At 40.2% G+C, this 19,894-nt stretch overlaps 1 protein-coding gene across 1 annotated transcript in view; it reads right to left on the bottom strand.

Moving 5' to 3' along the window:
* Nucleotides 1-18,756, bottom strand: part of LOC106847113 (cationic amino acid transporter 4-like) — a 28,184-nt gene extending 9,428 nt beyond the window's left edge. Inside the window, 1 exon segment of the mRNA XM_014866252.3 lies at nucleotides 18,367-18,756. The gene's annotated coding sequence lies outside the window, so the exon portion shown is untranslated.
* Nucleotides 18,757-19,894: the final 1,138 nt, after the last annotated feature.

The raw sequence follows: 19,894 nt of genomic DNA, 5'->3' as shown, positions 1-19,894 counted from the left end.
TTCCAAACTGTCTTCCAAACTTGCTGTGCCATATTGCATTGTCACCAGCAATGAATGAACGTTCCTGTTGCTCTGCATCCTCAGCAACATTTGGTGTTGTCAGTGTATTGGATTTCTGCCATTCTAACAGGTGTGTACTGGCATCTCATTGTTGTTTTAGTTTGCAATTCCCTAATGACATAGGATGTGGAGCATCTTTTCATAGGCTTATTTTCCAACTGTACGTCTTTTTTGGTGAGGTGTCTGGATATTTTGCCCATTTTTAATTGGGCTTTTGGTTTTCTTATTGTTGATTTTTAAGAGTTCTTTGTTTATTTTTATAGCAATCTTTCATCAAATATGTCTTTTAGAAATATTTCCCCCTAGTCTATGCCTCATCTTCTCGTTCTCTTTATGTCCAATTCCTTTTTGACAAGAGTGCCAAACAACTCAATGGGGGAAACAATAGTCTTCTCAACACACTGCAACAACTGGATCTCCACATGCAAATGAATGAAGTCAGACTCCTACCTCACACCACACGCAAGTATTAACTCAAAATGGATCAAAGACCTAAATTGATGAGCTGAAATTGTACAAGCAGACCTTGGAGATATTGTGGTTTCAGTATCAGAGCTCTAGAATAAAATGAATGTCACAGCAAAGTGAGTCACATGAATTTTTTGTTTCCCAGTGCATATAAAAGTTTTATTTACACTGTACGGTAGTGTATTAGGCGTGCAATAGAATTATGACTAAAAAAAGAATTACAAACATTAATTAAAAAATACTTTATTGCTAAAAACTAACCATCATCTGAACCTTCAGAGAGTTGTAATCTTTTTGTTGGGGAAGAGTCTTGCCTCAGTGTTGATGGCTGCTGACTGATCAGGGTGGTTGTTGCTGAAGGTTAGGATGGCTGTGGAGATTTTTTCAAATAAGACAACAGTGAAGTCTGGAACATCGATAGGCTCTTCCTTTCACAAACAATTTGTCTACAGCCTGTGATGCTGTTTGGTAGCATTTTACCCACAGAACTTCTTTCAAAGTTGGAGCCGCTCCTCTCAAACTTTGTCACTTCTTCATCAACTAAGTTTACGTAATATTCTAAATCCTTTATTGTCATTTCAACAATCTTCACAGTATCTTCCCCAGGCTAGATTCCATTTCAAGAAACCACTTTCTTTGCTCAACCATAAGAAGCAACTCCTCATCCATTAAGTTTTGTCTTGAGATTGCAGCATTTCAGTCACATCTTCAGCCTCTACTTCTAATTCCAGTTCTCCTGCTATTCCCACCACATCTGCAGTTACTTCCTCCACTGGAGTCTTGAACCCCTCAAAGTCATCCGTGAGGGTTGGAATCAACTTCTTCCAAACTCTTGTTAAGGTTGGTATTTTGACCTCTTCCTATGAATCATAAATGTTCTTAATGGCATGTAGAATGGTGAATCCTTTCCAGAAGGTTTTCAACTTCCTTTCCCCAGATCCATCAGAGGAATCACTATCTATGACAGCTATAACCTTATGAAATGTGTTTCTGAAATAATAAGACTTGAAAGTGAAAATTACTCTTTGATTCATGATCAACATTACTGCCCAGATCCTGCAGGATGGATGTTGTGTTAGCAGGGACGAAAACAGCATTATTCTAATTATGCATCTCCGTCAGACATCTTGGGTGATCAGGTTCATTGTCAATGAGCAGTAATATATTGAGGGGGAGTCTTTTTTTTCTGAGCAGTAGGTCTCAACATTGGGCTTAAAATATTCCACAAACCGTGTTGTAAACAGATGTGCTGTCATCCAGGCTTTGTTGTTCTATTTATAGAGCATGGGCTGAGTAGATTTAGCACAATTCTTAGGGACCCTAGCATTTTCAGAATGGTAAATAAGCATCGGCTTCAACTTCAATCACCAGCTGCATTAGCCCCTAACAAGAGAGTCAGCCTGTCCTTTGAAGCCTTGAAGCCAGGCATTGACTTCTCCTCTCTAGTGATGAAATTCCTAGATGGCATCTTCTTCCAACAGAAGGCTCTTTTATGTGCACTGAAAATCTGTTGTTTAGAGCAGCCCCCTTCATTAATGATCTCAGCTGGATCTTCTGGAGAACTTGTTGCAGCTTCTCCATCAGCACTTGCTGCTTCACTTTGCACTTTTATGTTATAGAGATGGCTTCTTTCCTTAAATTTCATGAACTAACCTCTTCTAGAGTCAACCTCTTCTTCTGCAGATTCTTCACTGGCTCAGCCATCATAGCATTGAAGAAAGGGCCTTGCTCTGGATTAGGCTTTGGTTTAAGGGAATGTCATGGCTGGTTTGATCTTCTATCCAGAAGACTAAAGTTTCTCCATATCAGCAATGAGGCTGTTGTGCTTTCTTATCATTCGTGTATTTACTGGAGCAGCACTTTAAATTTCCTTCAAGAACTTTTCCTTTGCATTCATAGCTTAGCTAACTGTTTGGCACAAGAGGCCTAACTTTTGGCCTATCTAGGCTTTTGACATGCCTTCCTCACTAAGCTTAATCCTTTCTAGCTTTTGATTTAAAGTGAGAGACATGCAACTCTTCCTTTCACTTGAACACATAGAGACCACTGTAGGTTTATTAATCGGCCTAATTTCCACAGTGTTGTGTCTCAGGCAATAGGGAGGCCTGAGGAGAGGGAGAGAGATGGGGGAATGGCTGGTGGGTACAGTAGTCAGTACACCCACGACATATATCAATTTAGTTTGCTGTCTCACATGGGCACAGTTCGTGGCACACCAAAACAATTACCATAGTAACATCAAAGATCACTGATCACAGATCAGTATAACAAGTTGATGATGAAAACCTTCAAACATTGTATTACTGAAATGTGACACAAAGACCCAAAGTGAGCAAATGCAGTAGGAAAAATGGCACCGATAGTCTTGCTTGATGCGGGGTTGCCACAAACCTTTGATGGGGTTCAGGGCAGGCCACCCCAAGATGTGCCACTCTTTTATGCAGATTATTTTGAGCTGAAGACAATCAAAGCTCAGAAGACTCTGGAAGATCATTTGACCTTCCCCCAAATTGCCTAAAAGAATTTAAGAGAGAAGAGCCTGTCCCAGGAGGGGCTCTTACGATGGATAATTCTAGGTGTGGGGGGCAGGAAGGCATCTAGCAAGGGCCATTGTATCCAAAGATCTCTTTCGGGTCCCATTGTCTGTAGATGGCACAACACAAACATTTGTTTACCACATATGAACTCTGCTCATCTTCCTGTAAATTGTCTTCTCCCCCTTTAAAGTCTCAGACCTTTATCTCCCTCTCCTTAACTCAGAAAGACACACGCACCTCATTTTGCCTGACTGTCTTTGGAATTCTTCCTGCTTATGTGAGTCCCTCAAGTACATGTATTAAACTTTGTTTGATTTTCTCCAGCTAACCTACCTTATATCATTTTTAATTCTTTGACCAGCCATGAGAACCAGAAGGGGAAAAGGGGAGAAATTCCTCCTCCTCCCCTGCACCTTAAACTTGTAAAAATTGCAATATCTGCAAAGCACAATAGAATGAGATATGCGTGTAATAGCTGTTATGATTAACATAACATTAACGTCAAATTAACGTTTGTTAATTAGAGCCCTGGGGGGTATTGGAGGGTAAGCCTTGGTTCATCAAAGACCACAAAGTTATCAAAATAGAGAAGTTTGTTACAGGTTCTGGAGAAGGTCCGCTGCACACCTTGAGGGGCGTTAAGGCAGAGGGCAGGCGGAGAGCAGGGCAGGACCTGGGGCATATGCCTTTATTGGGGTCCACAGGTGGAGTGCTTTGGGATTGTCAGGCTAAGTCTGGTTTGGTCAATTCAAACTGAGAAGAGGTTTTGGTAAGTCTCACAGGGCTGTTATCTAAGGGGTGCGCAGGGGGAAGGCCCTGGGAGACAGAGAGAATGCTTCTCACAAAGGCAGTGGTGGAAGCCATACCAGAAACTTCCGTTGACTTGTGACTCTGCTGGTGGTTATCTATGGCGTGCACTCTCAGGAGGGGCTAGTGTCACTTCAAAGGCCCTGCAGGCTGCTTGTCCACATGAAATGGATGCTGAGGCAGCAACACTATGGAGAAGTTTAGCTAAACTCCCAGGAAACTCTTAGAAGGAAACATAGGAGTAAATCTTCATGACTGCAGGTTAGGCAATGGCTCCTTTCTTTCTTTTAGTTTTTACTTTTATCGAGGTAACATTGGTTTATAACATTGTATAGGCTTCAGGTGTACAACATTATAGTTCAACATCTGTATACACAACAGCGTGCTCACACCAAAAGTGTAGTTTCCATCCATCATCCTATAATTTACCCCTTTTACCCATTTTGCCCTCCCCCAAACCTTTCTTTAAATATGACAGCAAAGTTCCATCAATCTAAGAAAATGTAGATAAGTTGGACTTCATCAAAATTAATAAGTTGCATGCACAAAGTATACCATCAAGAAAGTGAAAAGAAAATCCACAGAATGGGAGAAAATATATGCAATCATATATCTGATAAAGGGATTGTATCCAGAATATATAAAGAACTCTTTTTTTCAATTATTTTGAGGTCATATTGCTTTATAACACTGTGTAATTTCAGGTCTACGTTATTATCTATCAGTTTCTGTATACACTGCATCGTGCTCCCTACCAATAGTCTAGTTTTTAGCTACCACCATACATATGAGCCCCTTTACCCCTTTTGCCCAGCCTTCCACCCCTTTCCCCGCTGGTAACCACTAATCTGTTCTCTTTATCTATGTGTTTGTTTATCTTCCACATATAAGTGAAATCATAAGGTATTTGTCTTTCTCTGTGTGGCTTATTTTGCTTAACATGATACCCTCAAGATCCATGCATGTTGTTGGAAATGGAACAATTTTGTCTTTTTTATGGCTGAGTAGTATTCCATTGTATCTTCTTTGTCCATTCATTCACTGATGGGCACTTCAGTTGCTTCTACATCTTGACTATTGTGAGTAATGCTGCAATGAACATGGGGGTGTGTATGGTATTTGTATTGTTGTATTGTTGATTTCATGTTCTTTGTATAGATACCCAGTAGTGGGATAGCCAGATCATATTGTATTTCTATTTTTAATTTTTCAAGAAGATTTCATACTGTTTTCCATAGTGGCTGCACCAGTTTGCATTCCCACCAGCATTGTATGAGTGTTCCCTTTTCTCCACATCCTCTCCAACATTTATTATTTTTTGTCTTGCTAATTATAGCCATTTTGACAGTTGTAAGGTGATATCTCATTGTAGTTTTGATTTGCAATTCTCTAATAATTAGTGATGCTGAACATCTTTTCATGTGCCTGTTGGCCATCTGTATATCTTCTTTGGAAAAATGTCTGTTCATGTCCTCTGCCTATTTTTGATTGGGTTGTTTGTCTTTTTGTTGTTGTTTTTTTGTTTGTGTTCTTTGGAACTTAACCCCTTGTTGGATATACAATTTGCAAATATTTCTCCTAGTTGGTGGGTTGTCTTTTCGTTTTGTTCCTGATTTCTTTTGCTTTTCAGAAGCCCTTTAGTCTGATGTAGTCCCATTTATTTACTTTTTCTTTTGTTTCACTTGCCTGAGTAGACACGGTATTCAAAAAGATGCTTCTAAAACTGACATCAAAGGGTATACTGTCTATATTTTCTTCTAGGAGTTTTATGATTTCACGCCTTACTTTCAAGTCTTTAATCAATTTTGAGTTAATTTTCACGTTTGGTGTAGGATAATGTTCTACTTTCATTCTTCAGCATGTGGCTGTCCAGTATTCCCAACACCGTACATTGAAGAGACTTTCCTTTCTCCATTGTATGTTCTTGGCTCCTTTGTCGAAGATTAGCTTTCTGTAGATGTGTGGTTTATTTCTGGGGTCTCACTTATGTTCTATTGATCTGTGTGTGTTTTTGTGCCAGTACCATGCTGTTTTGATTACTATAGTTTTGTAGTACATTTTGAAGTCAGGGATTGTGATGCCTCCAGATTTGTTCATTTCTCCAGGGTTGCTTTGGCTGTTCAGGGTCTTTTGTTGCCCCATATGAATTTTAGGATTCTTTGTTCTATTTCTGTGAAGAATGACATAGGTATTCTGCTTTGGATTGCATTGAATCTGTAGATTACTTTAGGTAATTTGGACATTTTAACTATGTTTATTCTTCCAATCCATGTGCATGGAAAATCTTTCCATTTCTTTGTGTCATCATCAATTTCTCTCAATAACGTCTTATAGTTTTCATTGTATAGGTCTTTCACCTCCTTGGTTAAATTTATTCCTAGCTATTTTTATTCTTTTTGTTGCAATTGTAAATGGGATTGTAGTCTTGACTTCTCTTTCTGCTAGTTTGTTATCAGGGTATGGAAATGCAACTGATTTTTGTAAGATGATTTTGTACCCTGCAACTTTGCTGTAGTTTTTGGTTATTTCCAATAGTTTTCTGATGGATTCTTTAGGATTTTCTGTATACAGAATCATGTCACATGCAAACAGCGAGTTTCACTTCTTCCTTGCCAATCTGGATAACTTGTATTTCTTTTTCTTGCCTAATAGCTCTGTCCAAAACATCCAGTATTATGTTGAATAAGAGTGGCAGAAGTGGGCACGCTTGTCTTGTTCCTGTTCTCAGAGGGATGGCTTTCAGTTTTTCCCCAGTGAGTATGATGTTGGCTGTGGGTTTGTCATATATGGCCTTTCTTATGTTGAGGTACTTTCCTTCTATACCCATTTTATTGAGATTTTTTAATCGAGATTTTAATCATAAATGGGTGTTGGATCTTGTCAAATGCTTTCTCTGCATCTATTGAGATTATCATGTGTTTTTTTATTTCTCATTTTGTTAATGTGGTGTATCACATTAATTGATTTGCAGATGTTGAACCATCCCTGTGTCCCCAGTATAAATCCTACTTGATCGTGGTGTATGATCCTTTTAACGTATTGCTGTTTTCAGCTTGCCAATGTTTTGTTGAGGACTTTTGCATGTATGTTCATCAGCAATATTAGTCTGTAATTTTCCTTATTTGTGTTGTCTTTGTCCAGCTTTGGGACAAGGGTGACATTGGCTTCGTAGAATGAGTTAGGAAGTGTTCCATCATCTTCAATTTTTGGGAATAGTTTGAGAAGGACAGGAATTAAATCTTCTTTGAACGTTCGGTAGAATTCTCCAGTGAAGCCCTCTGGCGTTGGACTTTCATTTTTGGGGGAGGTTTTCAATTACTGTTTCAATCTCTTTACTTGTGTTGGTCTATTCAGATTCTTTATTTCTTCTTGATTAAGTTTAGGGAGGTTGCATGAGTCTAAGAATTTATCCATTTCTTCTAGATTTTCCAATTTGTTGGCATATAGTTTTTCATGGCATTCTCTTATAATCCTTTGTATTTCTGCAGTATCCATTGTAATTTCTCTTCTTTTGTTTCTAATTTTATTTATTTGAGCCTTCTCTCTTTTCTTCTTAATGAGTCTGGCTAAGGGATTGTCAACTTTCTTTAGCTTCTCAAAGAACCAGCTTTTAGTTTCATTGATCCTTTCTACTATTTTTTTGGTTTCTACTTCATTTATTTCTGCTCTAATTTTTATTTCTCTCCTTCTGCTGACTTTAGGCTTTGTTATTCTTTTTGTAGTTCTGTTAGGTGTAGTTTGACATTACTTATTTGAGATTTTTCTTGTTTGTTAAGGTGGGTCTGTATTGCTGTGAATTTCCCTCTTGACACTGCTTTTGCTGCATCCCACAAGAGATGGTATTTTGTGTTTTCATTTTCATTTGTTTCTAGGTATTTTTAAAAATTCTCCTTTGATATATTAATTGATTCCCTGGTTGTTCAGTAGCATGTTGTTTCATCTCCACATATTGTGGCTTTCTCAGATTTTTTCTTGCAGTTGGTTTCCATTTTCATAGCATTGTGGTTGGAACAGATGCTTGATATGATTTCAATCTCCTTAAATTTATTGAGGCTTGTCTTGTTTCCCAACATATGGTCTATCTTTGAGAATGTTCCATATGCACTTGAGAAGAATGTATATTCTGCTGTTTTGGATGGAATGATCTCTATATATCTATCAAGTCCTTCTGGTCTAGTGTTTCATATAAGGCCACTGTTTCCTTGTTGATTTTCTCTCTGGATGATCTATCCATTGATGTAAGTGGGGTGTTTAGGTCCTCTGCTATTATTGTGTTGCTGTAATTTCTCATTTTATGTCTGTCAATGGTTGCTTTATGTACTTTGTTGCTTCTGTATTAGGTGCATACATATTTATATGTTATGTCCTCTTGGTGGAATGTCCCTTTTATCATTATGTACTGCCCCTCTTTGTCTCTCATTGCCTTTTTTATCTTGAAGTCTACTTTGTCTGATATAAGTATGGCAACACTTGCTTTCTTTGTTTGCCATTAGCTTAGTGTATCATCTTCCATCCTTTCACTCTGAACTGAGCCTGTGTTTGTCTGAGGTGTGTTTCCTGGAGGCAGCATATTGTTGGGTCTTGTTTTTTAATCCATCTGGCCACTCTGTATCTTTTAACCAGAGAATTCAATCCATTGATATTTAGAGTGATCATTGATATGTGAGGCCTTAATACTGCCATTTTATCTATTGTTTTCTGGTTGTTGTATATTTCTTTTCCCTTGTATTTCTGACAGTCCTTTCAATTTGGTGGTTTTCTGAGTTTTCTCTTTATTTATGACTTGTATCTCTGCTCTGATTTTTGTTTAGTGGCTACCATGAGGTTTGTATAAAAGATCTCATAGATGAGATAGTCTATTTTCTGATAGCCTCTCATCTCCATTAGCCTAAGCAGCTTTCATCCCTTTCTTCTTCCACTTCTGAGGTATTGTTGTCACAAATTATTCTGTTTTGTGACTAAATTGAAGGGCTTATAAATATTTTTGATACTTTCTTTCCCATTATCTTTAATGTTATAATTGTGTGTTTGATAACCTGTTCTGATAAGGAGCTGCAACTTTCTGATTTTGTCTATCTCCCTGCTCAAAGCTTTGTAAACCTTGCCTTTTTGTTACAGGTAGGAGGGCTTCCTTCTTCATTTTTTGTAAGAGAGGTCCTTCAGGTTTTTTTTTATCTGAGAAAGCTTTTATTTCTCCATCATACCTGAAGTATAGTTTCACTGGATAGAATATTCTTTGCTGGAAGTTTTTGTCTTTCAGTATTTTCAATATATCATTCCATCTCTCCTAGCCTGTAAGGTTTCTGCTGAGAAATATGAGGAAAGCCTGATATGGGTTCCTTTATAGTTTATTTTATTCTGCCTTGCTGCCCTTAATGTTTTTTCTTTGTCATTCAATTTGCCAATTTTACTATTATATGCCTTGGAGAAGGTCTTTTTGCATTGATGTAATTTTGAGTTCTATTGGTTTCATGTACTTGTAAGTCTAGTTTTTCCCCAGGTTTGGGAAGTTCTCAGGTATTATTTCTTTGAACAAGCTCTTCTCCTTTCTCCCCTACTTCTCCTTCTGGAATACTTATAATCCTTGTGTTGCTTTTCCTAATTGAGTTGGATATTTATCAAAAAATTTCTTCATTTTTAAAAAATCTTAGTTCTCTCTCCTCCTCCACCTGAAGCATTTCTAGATTCCTGTCCCCTAATTCACTAATAACATCCTCTGTAATGTCAGCTCTATTTTTTATGATTTCTAGATTAATTTTTATCTCATTAATTGTGTCCTTCATATCCAGAATTTCTGTATAGTTTTTTGTAAGGGCTTCAATCTCTCTGGTGAAGTATTCCTTCTGTTCATTAATTTTATTCCTGAGCTCATTGAACTATCTTTCTGAGTTTTCTTGTAACTCATTGAGTTTCTGTATGTCAATTATTTTAAATTCTCTGTCATTAGGTTTGTAATTTCTGTGACTTCAGGATTGGTTTAGGGAGACTTGTCATTTTCCTTCTGCCCTGAAGTGTTACTGTCTCATGGTGTTTGATGAACATATCCTTCACTGATGCATCTGTGGTGGTATCAAGTGGCAGATTCCACCTGCCAACATTGGGGAGGGGCAGGAGCTGTGTTTCTGATCCTGCCTTTTCTGATGGAAGTTGTGTGGGTACAGCTGCATTTCTGCAGGCTGGCTGCAGCCACTTGGTGGGTCACTCTTGTGGGGGTGGGGACTCTTTGCTCAGCAGGTGGGTTGTGTACATGCATGCCAACTCTGTGTTCATGGGTGGTTTGGCTGAGCTGCTCCATTTGGTGTGTGGGGTACCTTCATGGGGGCTGAGATGACACCACTTGCCACTTGGTGGGGAGTGATCTCTCAGGTGGGGCTGCCATGGCACAGTGGGGACTCCTGCAGGCCAGGCTACCACTCCAAAAAGATTCACATGTCTGGGCCGAGCTGCTCCTGCCTCCTCTTACAGTTGCATGGCCACTGTGTGAGGCTCTGCAACCTGGCTTGCTGCTACTGGGGAGTGGGTGGGGTGTGCTTATCTAGTTCCACTGCTTCTCAGGGATCCAGTCCACACACCTTCAGAAGTATATCTGTGTGGATCTCTCAGGATTCCTGTTGTGCTGTGTGGGGATCCTCTGTTGGTTAATGAATGTCCATTTAGTTGTAACTTTGAGGGAAGAAACAAAGGGAACAGCTCACTCTGCCATGATGCTGACATCATTCCCTATGAAGAACTCACAACTTAACAATAAAAAGATAAATAGCCCAATTGAGAAATAAGCAATGGATCTGAATAGACTTTTCTCTGAGGAAGATATACAAATGCCCAATAAGCACATGGAAAGATTCTTGGCATCATTAGTCGTTAGAGAAAAGCAAATCAAAACTACAATGTGAGGCACCCCCTAGCATGGCTACAGTCAAACAATCAGACAAGAATAAATGCTGAAGATGATGTAGAGTGACTGGAACCCTCACACACTGCTGGTGGGAATGTAAGATGGAGCAGCTGATTTGGGAAACCACTGGGCAGTTACTTAAAATGTGAAACATGAAGTTACTGTATGATCCAGCCATTCTGCCACAGGTATGTACCCAAGACATGACAACATGTGTCCACACAAAAACTTGCACCTGAATTTTCATAGCAGTATTACTCCTAGTAGCCCCAAAGTAGGAGCAATTCAAATGTCCACCAACTCCTGATGGAGAAATAAAATGTGAAATCTCCATACAATGGAATATTATTTGTCCATAAGAATGAACTAAGTAGTGATAAAACATGGATGAATCTTGAGAACATCACACTAAGGGAAAGAAGACAGTTACAAAGAGCACATGTTGTCTGATGAAATGTCCAGAACAGGCAAGTCATAGAGACAGAGAGTAGATCAGTGGTGGCCAGGGGAGGGGGGAGAGGGGAATGGGAAGTGACTGCTGTTGGATACAGAGTTTCCTTTTGGGGGCTGGAAATGTTCTGAATTAGATAGTGGTGATGGCTGCACAATTCTGTGGCTATACCAGAACACACAGAAGCGTACATTTTCAGTTGTTGAGCATTATGGTATGTGAATAAAGTTGTTATCAAGACAAAAGATGAAGCACCAAACTGTTTCTAAGAAAGAGCTCCAGGGGCAGGAAGGGCTGGGTGCCAGAGAGAGATGGAGCCTGGTAAACAGAGGAACAGAGTAAGAAGTGGGGAGACCAGTGCTTCCCCCAAGCTGGCTCCTTGTGCTTTACCTGATTGAGGTTGTGGAATGTGAAACAGTCACTCATGTCTAAGGGCTTTAAAATGGAGCTGGGAAGCCATGAAGGAAATGGGTCTCATGCACGTCCTCATCCAGCAGAACATGAACTTCTGAATTGAGTAACGCTGCAAGAAACCTGCAGCCCCTCACAGTGATGGACTTTTGCCCCCTTCTAGCCAGCATTAGTAATCGATTATTTTTAGCCAAGAATAAATTTTGCTACCAACCCCAATTAACATTCTTTGTAATGCAAATCTCCTTTCTGTGCCGTTAAAAACCCCTGGCTTTTACTCTCTAGGTGGACACTGTTTTGGTTTCTACCTAAGTCTGTGCTCCCTGAATTACAGTTCTCTGATCCTCAAATAAATTCCTCTCTGCCCCTCATTTTAGCTCTTTATTTATAGGTTAACATACATGGTGTCAGAAAGTGGGACCTGAAATGATCTCATCTTTGTGGACCACCCTCCCCTGGAACCAGGTATGGTACCTGTAGGAGCCACCTGGGGCTCACTGTTTCCATGGATCACTGACTCTGGTGATTGTGGGTCCTCTCAGGTTGTGACCTCCCTCCAGTGGGTCAAGGTCAGTGCCTTTTTTTGGGGATCAGGATGACAGCCAAGGAGATGATTGTCTCAGTCCAGTGTGGCTGCCATTGCCAAGGATGGGATTCCCTCCGCAGGGTGTTGCCTTGTTCTATGAGTACTCTCACTGAATTGAGGGATGTCTCTACTGTCATTCCTGTCTGTGAGCTTTTCTTTCACATGGGACTTTCATTTTCCAAAGTTTCCCAAGAAGTTTCTCCCTCAGGAACTCCAGCTGGCTTTGTTTAAGAACTATGGTCCCTTCTCTTGTAGATTTCTATCTCAATGGACCAAAATTACTAAAGATGATTTAAAACCACAATGGCCAGTAGAGGGAACATTCTAACTAGATAAGATCATTTAACAGGTGCACTCCAAACCAAAGCTTCAAAATGCTAAAATGCCTTCATTGGAAGTTTTGTTGCAAAAAGCTAATGGAAAATTAAAGCTGTAAGAGGGACCTAAAAGGAAAGACCTCACAACCATAAACAGGAGTCCACCAGGTTAGTGGCCTTACTGACGCCCTCACATCCACTGTTGTAGGAGGGCCCTGAGGGGCAACTCCAGAGTTTTCAAGACTCTGAGGGTTTTCCTGGTAAACTGCTATGTCATTCCCTTAAACAGCCCAGGGGAAACTAAAATTAGAAAAATTGAGGTTATTTAATACTCCCAGAAATATTTACTGTTTGTTCTGGCTGAAAACTAAGCAGATATTTTAAAGGTTTTTTAATTTCTTCAGTAGCTCTGTGGTCAACAATTGGCCAAATGAAAAGCTGATACTCAGAGCCTGAGAGAATTTTTATAGTAGGCTTTCTTCCCTAAGTGTTGCTGCACAAAGTTCTTTCCTCAGCGTTCCTCGTCCACAAACCTTCTATAACCTCCTTTTTCACGTTCAGAATTTTCCCATGCCTTCCTTCTTTCCTTCTACTATTTCAGGACAAATTTTTCTTAACAAAACAAACAAAAACATTTCCATTCCTTGTAGCTTCTTTAATGAAAACATATATCCTACTTTCCTTGAGACAAAGGTGTTTTCCTTATTCATTTTTAGTAGCTTTAATTACATATATTAACTGAAATTTTTACCCTTATGGATGTTCATTTTTCATGAAAACTAAAAAGTAAATAATCATGAACTGCTTTTTTACATTAGCATTCTGTGGCTTGGCAAGTTAAGAAACAGTTTTTACAATTTCTAGATACATGCTACTTAATAATATAATTTTTATAAATTATGACATGTTTACTAATAGGCCAAAACATCTTTTAGTTTCTCTGTAATAAGAAGCCAAAGGTAGATAAACTTAGACATGTTCAGCAATAATGTTTCAGTATTTTATCTTATTTCAAAATGACCCAAATATTCAATGAGATTTTTTTTTTGAGGAATATTAGCCCTGAGCTAACATCCGTACCCATCCTCCTCTACTTTATATGTGGGACGCCTACCATAGCATGGCTTGCCAAGTGGTGCCATGTCCACACCTGTGATCTGAACCGGTGAACCCCGGGCCACTGAGAAGTGGAACATGCTAACTTAACTGCTGTGCCACCAGGCCGGCCTCTCCAATGAGATTTTTGTCATTTAATTTCACCTGGAAAAACCTCAAAGTTTCAAGTTACCAGAGAAATTTTGGAAGTTGTCTTAAATATACATGCCATAACACATAATTATTGTTAAAAAGTTCACTCAGCACTTTTATCTTTTTCACATCTGTTTAGTTTACTCAATCCCAGTAATTCCTTAGATTGCCTACAAAACTTTATGATACAGTAGGCAAAATTAGTCATCATTTTAAGTTATTATTTTTGCTAACCAGTTTTGTAATAGCCATAACATCAGCTTATTTGACCCATAATCATAAAATAAAGCCTGCATATCTCCATATTATCCAATGCTGACAACTTTGAAGACACGTCCATTTTAACCAAACCAACAATCTTAAATAAGCTTTCATTTACCAAAGATTAATTTTTATCATGTTAACTTGAAACACACTTGGGTTAGTTGCTATTACATTTAGAAATAACTTATATAAATGCTTACTTCAAGCCAATTGAATAGAGCTCTTTACAAACTAGACCACCCGGAAGTAAGATGTCACACAAACACATATATAGACGTGCAACACAGAGACTCCATGGTTACTGTTTTAAAATTACTGCCATGAATCAGGTACAGTAATGAAAGGCTCCCTACTTATGATTCCACATTCTGTTTTAAGTTTTTTACTAATATTTGTGGAGAAGATACTCAAGATGCTAGATTTTTGGTGAGGGTGCTCTTATGGCCATTTTTTATTTCCTTTTTCCTTTTTTCCTTCAGTCTTATTGATGCGGGGTCGGTGAGCCGAGGATTCAAAAGAAAGATTTCTTGGACTCTCAAGATCTGGCGGTAGTGCTCTTTTATTTAGAGAATAGTGTGGAATAGCATGGGGACAGGACCCATGGGCAGTCAGGCTGCTGCGTGGGGCCAGGGCCCACGGGCAGGAGGAGCCGCTGCTGCTGCCCCCCTCCCCCCACTGCTGCAAACATGGGTGGAGAGTAAGGCTAAATTTAAGGCATAGGTATGTGAGCCATCTCTTTACAAGACAAAGGAAAGAACATGTAAAAAAGTTAAAATGGTATCAGTGCAGGTGGGGTCTGGCCATTGGGTGGTCCCACAACTTTTGGATAAGAATCAAATCGGATTAAGTAAAGGCCAGAAGCCACCACCCTAAATCAGTTACATGAGGTTGCCAGACAGTAACCAACTTAAGTCCTTGCCTTCCCCATTAAGAGTTCCCAGAGATAAGGTCATCCTGCCTTCTTCCTGGCACAGAGAGGGAGGCATCTTCACAGATGGAGGTTTCCCTTACAAATGTAAATGTTCTCAAAAAAGGGCAAGCAAACTCTGCTCCTTGGAGCCTACTTCTCATCTGTAGTTTTAAAAGTAATGAGTCTAAAAATCCTCATCATTATGAGTTGGTGATGTGCTAGATATTTCTTGGAAAGGTTGCAAGGTCTTTGAGATAAGAGAAATGAGTGGACTCTGAACTGCCTCTAGACCTGAATTTCCAGTCTTGCAAGGATTTTTTTTAAGTACAGTTGCTCTTAAGTCCTCAGAAATTGGGTTGTAACTATAATGATATTATAGGTTGATCAGCCTGTCCAGCTATATCACAAAGGCACAGAAAAACCATTCAAGTTTTCTCCAAGATGGAGTTTCTGGGGCATATTTTGTTTGTCTGTCTCCAATGTGCCAATATCTACGAGCATCTAGAGAGGAACAGGGGAGGCTTTGGGATTGGAAAGGACAAGCAAACTTTGAACCGCTTTCTAGAGCCACACCTCTGGCACTGCAGGGATCTGCAAGACAAACATGGTTGTTTCCAGTTCCCCAAAGAACTAATTACAGTCTGAATGATAACAGAGATTGGCCCATCCTTTCAGCTACGTTTTTCCAGTTGCTTCTTTATATTATGGAGATTTTTACCTTAAGAGGTGAGTCAAAAGATGTTTTTGTTTTAAAACTTCAGCACAATGTACCACACCTTTAAAAAGGCTGCACAAAGTGTTTAATAAAGGCCCTTTGCCAAGTGCACAATTCAGCTCTAGACCAATTTACCCTGGGAGTGGGTGGAGCTTTCACTAACTTCTGGAAGATCAGGAGAGGAGGCTGAGACACCAAGTTTAGTTCTTAAGACTAGTCACTATGAGACTTCTCTAAAAAACTTTTCCAATTTAGAAGCTTTTCCAATTTAAGAATCCATCGTCTGACCATTGAGGAGTAGGATCTTAATAGTGACTCAATCCAGTAAGCATTTATGGCTTAACTATGAACACAAGAGGGACCCCCAAAAGAGAGTGCAAAAGAAGCAGCCCTCACAAGATCCAGAAAGTTCACTGCCAAAAAATAGTCCAAGAAAGAAAAGGTTTCCACTGCACAGTTGGTAGTGCACTAAGAAGCAATGAAGGTTGAGACAACAAAGGTCCCTGATGGACTGGGACCCTCATGACAAACTCCCCTGAGATTTGGTACAGCAGACAAAGAGAGTGCATCTCAGAACCCCAGTCTATTCAACTGGCCACCAAGATGCATGCTGGTACGTGCATCCTGCAGATGGCAGAGACCAAAGAGGACACAAAGCGAAGCTCTTAAACATGGAACAAGACGAAAGAAAAATCTTCATCTTATAAGCATGTGGGGGACTGGCATTGGCCACCCCAAGACATGTCTCTTTGCATGAGGATTATCTGGGGCTGGTTACTTTTAATAAACTGGGACAGGGAAGGAGGCTCTGAGGAGTGGAACTTTCTTGCCCTTTGTTAGGAGACATTTACATTTGAAAGGGAAATCTCCATCTCTAAAGTTGTCTCCCTCTCTGTACCAGGAAGAAGGGGGATGAACTTATCTCTAGAAACTCCTATCAATACAGAATGCCAGGATTTAAATCTGCATAATAATCTTATTCCTGTTTATTGTGCTTGTCTGGTAACCTCCTGTAACTGACTCTCCCCACCCCCAACATCCTCCTTTGTCTTTAGCTGAGGAGGATATTTAAGGTGGGGGCTTCAGCCATTTTGGTGAGTTGATCAGCTTGCCTGAGCCTCTCCCATGTATACATGTTATAAAGCTTTGTTTAATTTTCTCCTGCTATTCTGTCTCATGTGAATTTAATTCGTTCTCCGGCCAGAAGAACCCACATTGGGTAGAGGAAATGTCTTTCTCCCCTACAAGCACACTAATAGCTTTACCTAAGCCTTGGGTCTCTTGGAGCCAAACTAATACCAAGGAGGGAAGTACCTTGGGGTTGGGGATTGTGTGTTGTTTTACAGAGTACCTTGTACACAGAAGTGTTCTTGAGATTGGTGGGGGACCTGTCATCATGTACCCCATTCTGTGACCAACTTCTCCTATGACAGGAGTCTTCTTGAGGAGGCAAGTACCCTAATGGCTCTTAACTGCTTGACCTGTGCCCACCAGTTTTGTGGCCCTTTTTGGCTTCTAAGAGGCCCCTTAACAATAGCTTTCACCTCATGTGCATACTTAACCTACAGCAAAGTTTACTGAGGGCCCGCCCAGACAACAGCTTATAGAGATATCTGTGTCTTTCCCTATGGTTCCTTCCTTTTTATGACAATTGACACAAAAGACAGAGACAAGAAAGAATAGTGACCATCTCTGGGAGGAGAAGGATCAATTAACCAGTGAGTACTCAAACCAAATTTCTCAGAGTCACTGAATGATCTATCATCTGACCATTTTCTCCAGATTTTAAAGAACACGATAGCCAGGCTGTGTTATAAAGGAATATCATTTTTCCTGTTTCATGGGCTCATAGCTAAAAGTTGCCCAGTTTGGGGGAATGTAGCCTAAGGGGCTACAGATGGGAATCAAATTAGCATTTCCCATTGTTTCAGACTTTAGACACAGCTGGTCAAAAGTATATTTATGCTGCAGATAGAACTAGGTCGTGAAAATTTTGGGTGTCCCTGAAACCAAGGTGCTCACAATGATGTCAAACTAAGGCTTCCTTCCAATGGCCAATGTAATTCCCTGAGGCTGATGGCAGTTTGGTGGGAACCTTAGCCACAAAACAGAGTGCAACGGGATTTTGCCCAACTGTATTTTGTGACTCCATCCTAATGATTATTAAGGCAAGCCCTCAGGACACTAAACAAGCTGGGTCAGATTCTACAATTCTTTGTAAACATTTGCAGCTTCTGGAAACTTTAGGTGCCAGAAAGTGGTGAGTTTGACTCTTTGAAGAAATTTCTCTATTACCTGGCTCTTAAAAAGGATCCCCAAAGTGGTCGCTGCAATTTTAAATTATCCCAGGTTAGCCTGAATGCTGTTCAGGCAAACATTAACACACAATACAATTCTATGTATGACACAGACCAGAACACTAGTTAGTTTTCCAGGAGTAGCTCAGAACCAGCGCAAGGAGCTACTCAAAACCAGATTGCCAGGGGCAGCTCACAACCAGTGCCAGGTGTTGCCCAGATCCAGAAGCAACTTCACGAGTGAACCTCTTATCCTGCCTCTAGTTACCTTGGGTGGTTCAGGCTCAAGGTTTGGGTATCAGCCCACCAGGATTCCCCAGAATGAAAGCCAACTTCTATTTACAGGAAATCAAACCAGAGAGACAAGGTGAGGGACAGTCACTTTCTTAAAGTTACTCACCCAGAGCTCAGAGACGTCTTGATCCAGAAAGTATTTCTTCTCCTAATGGGAAAAAGAAAAACACCCTGGTACTGGGACCACCAAAGCTGGAAACAGGAATCCAATCAGTCATGTCTCTAGACAAAACTGTCTAGGAAGCTGCTTAGGGTTGATGAAAAGACCACACATCCTGCTGGGGGTTCCAAAGTCTCAGGAGGGTGGTGACAGGACCTTGTCCCTTCATGGTCACTAATTGTTACTGCAGAAAATTGGGGTTCTCTTGCCTGATGAGCTTAATGAGCCATGTAACTATGGCATTGGATGTTGGAGGAGAAATCAGCTTTATTCTGAGAGATGGATCTGCAGGGAGGCAGGGGGTGTGTGCCCTCATACTGGTCTCCCTGATTCAGGACTTGGGGTGAAATTTAAGACATTAGGGAGGACAGGGTGGCACCCAGAAACACTAGTGGCACAGGTTTTGATTGGTAGGCTTCAAGCATTTATGGTACAGCTTTAAATATTTATGGCAAGTTTCTATAGTTTTATGATAGGGCTCTAAACATTTATGATGAGGTGGGGAAGAAATTCTAACACTGGGGCTTCCTGAATGAGGGACCCCTTACTTCTGAGAAGAGTCAACTTTCAAGGTCCAGTCATGTCCTAGCCCTTTGGGTTCTACAGGGAGATGAATCTTAAGTTCTGCGGTCATTTCAGGTCAAGATTTCTTCTGCTCATGCTCTGGTGATGTGACTTTGCACACTTTCTGAAAGGCAATCATTAGTCACTCAGTTGATAAGAGATGGGGTCAGGTGAACTGGTACTGGAGGGCCCACTGTTACATAAGTTACAGTAAATCTATGTACCCAGAGAGAAAGAAGCAAATTACAGATAATGTAAAAGGTTACAACCCAATTTCTGAGGCACTGAGAGCAACTGTCCTCATCTCACAAATCTTTGCAAAACTGAAAATGCAGCTCCACAGGCAGATCAGGTTCCACCATCCCCATCACCAATCCTGACATCTCCACATCTGACTCAAAGCCTGGACCCTCGCCAGGAGCATCCTTATTAGACCGTCCCCAATTCCTGAGGCTGAAGGAAAAGTTTAAACCCCAATTACCCTGAAAGCCCTAGGGACAAACTTGCATTTTTTCTCTGTGTCCTTTGAAGTTGTAAATTTTCCCCTGTCTTTAGCATGTAAACAGCCCAGGAGCTAACAGCCCACAGTCACCTCAGGCTCAACCTGGCTCCTCAATCAGGAAAGCCTGAGGTTAGAGGGAAAAAAAGGGAATATGTTTCCTTTTAAATGCAGGCTGCTAGAGAGGCTCTCTTCCCAAATCTAATTCATCCCCTCTTTATCTAGAACAAAGATAAATCTTAAAAGACTCTTCCACAGATATTAACAACAACAAACTTTTAAGCAGGTGACCTTAACTTGTTACATCTGCTTGAGACACAATTATTTGTAAACTACTGAGTTTTGTATTCTACCTGTTTCATGGCTAAAACTTTTTAAATAAAAGCTGTAAGATCTCTGTCTGTGTTGGTC

This window comes from Equus asinus, chromosome 8, assembly GCF_041296235.1.
Source record: "Equus asinus isolate D_3611 breed Donkey chromosome 8, EquAss-T2T_v2, whole genome shotgun sequence".
Lineage (NCBI taxonomy): Eukaryota > Metazoa > Chordata > Mammalia > Perissodactyla > Equidae > Equus > Equus asinus.
The sequence above is the reverse complement of the archived record's forward strand: the minus strand, read 5'-3'. Positions and strand labels throughout refer to the sequence as shown.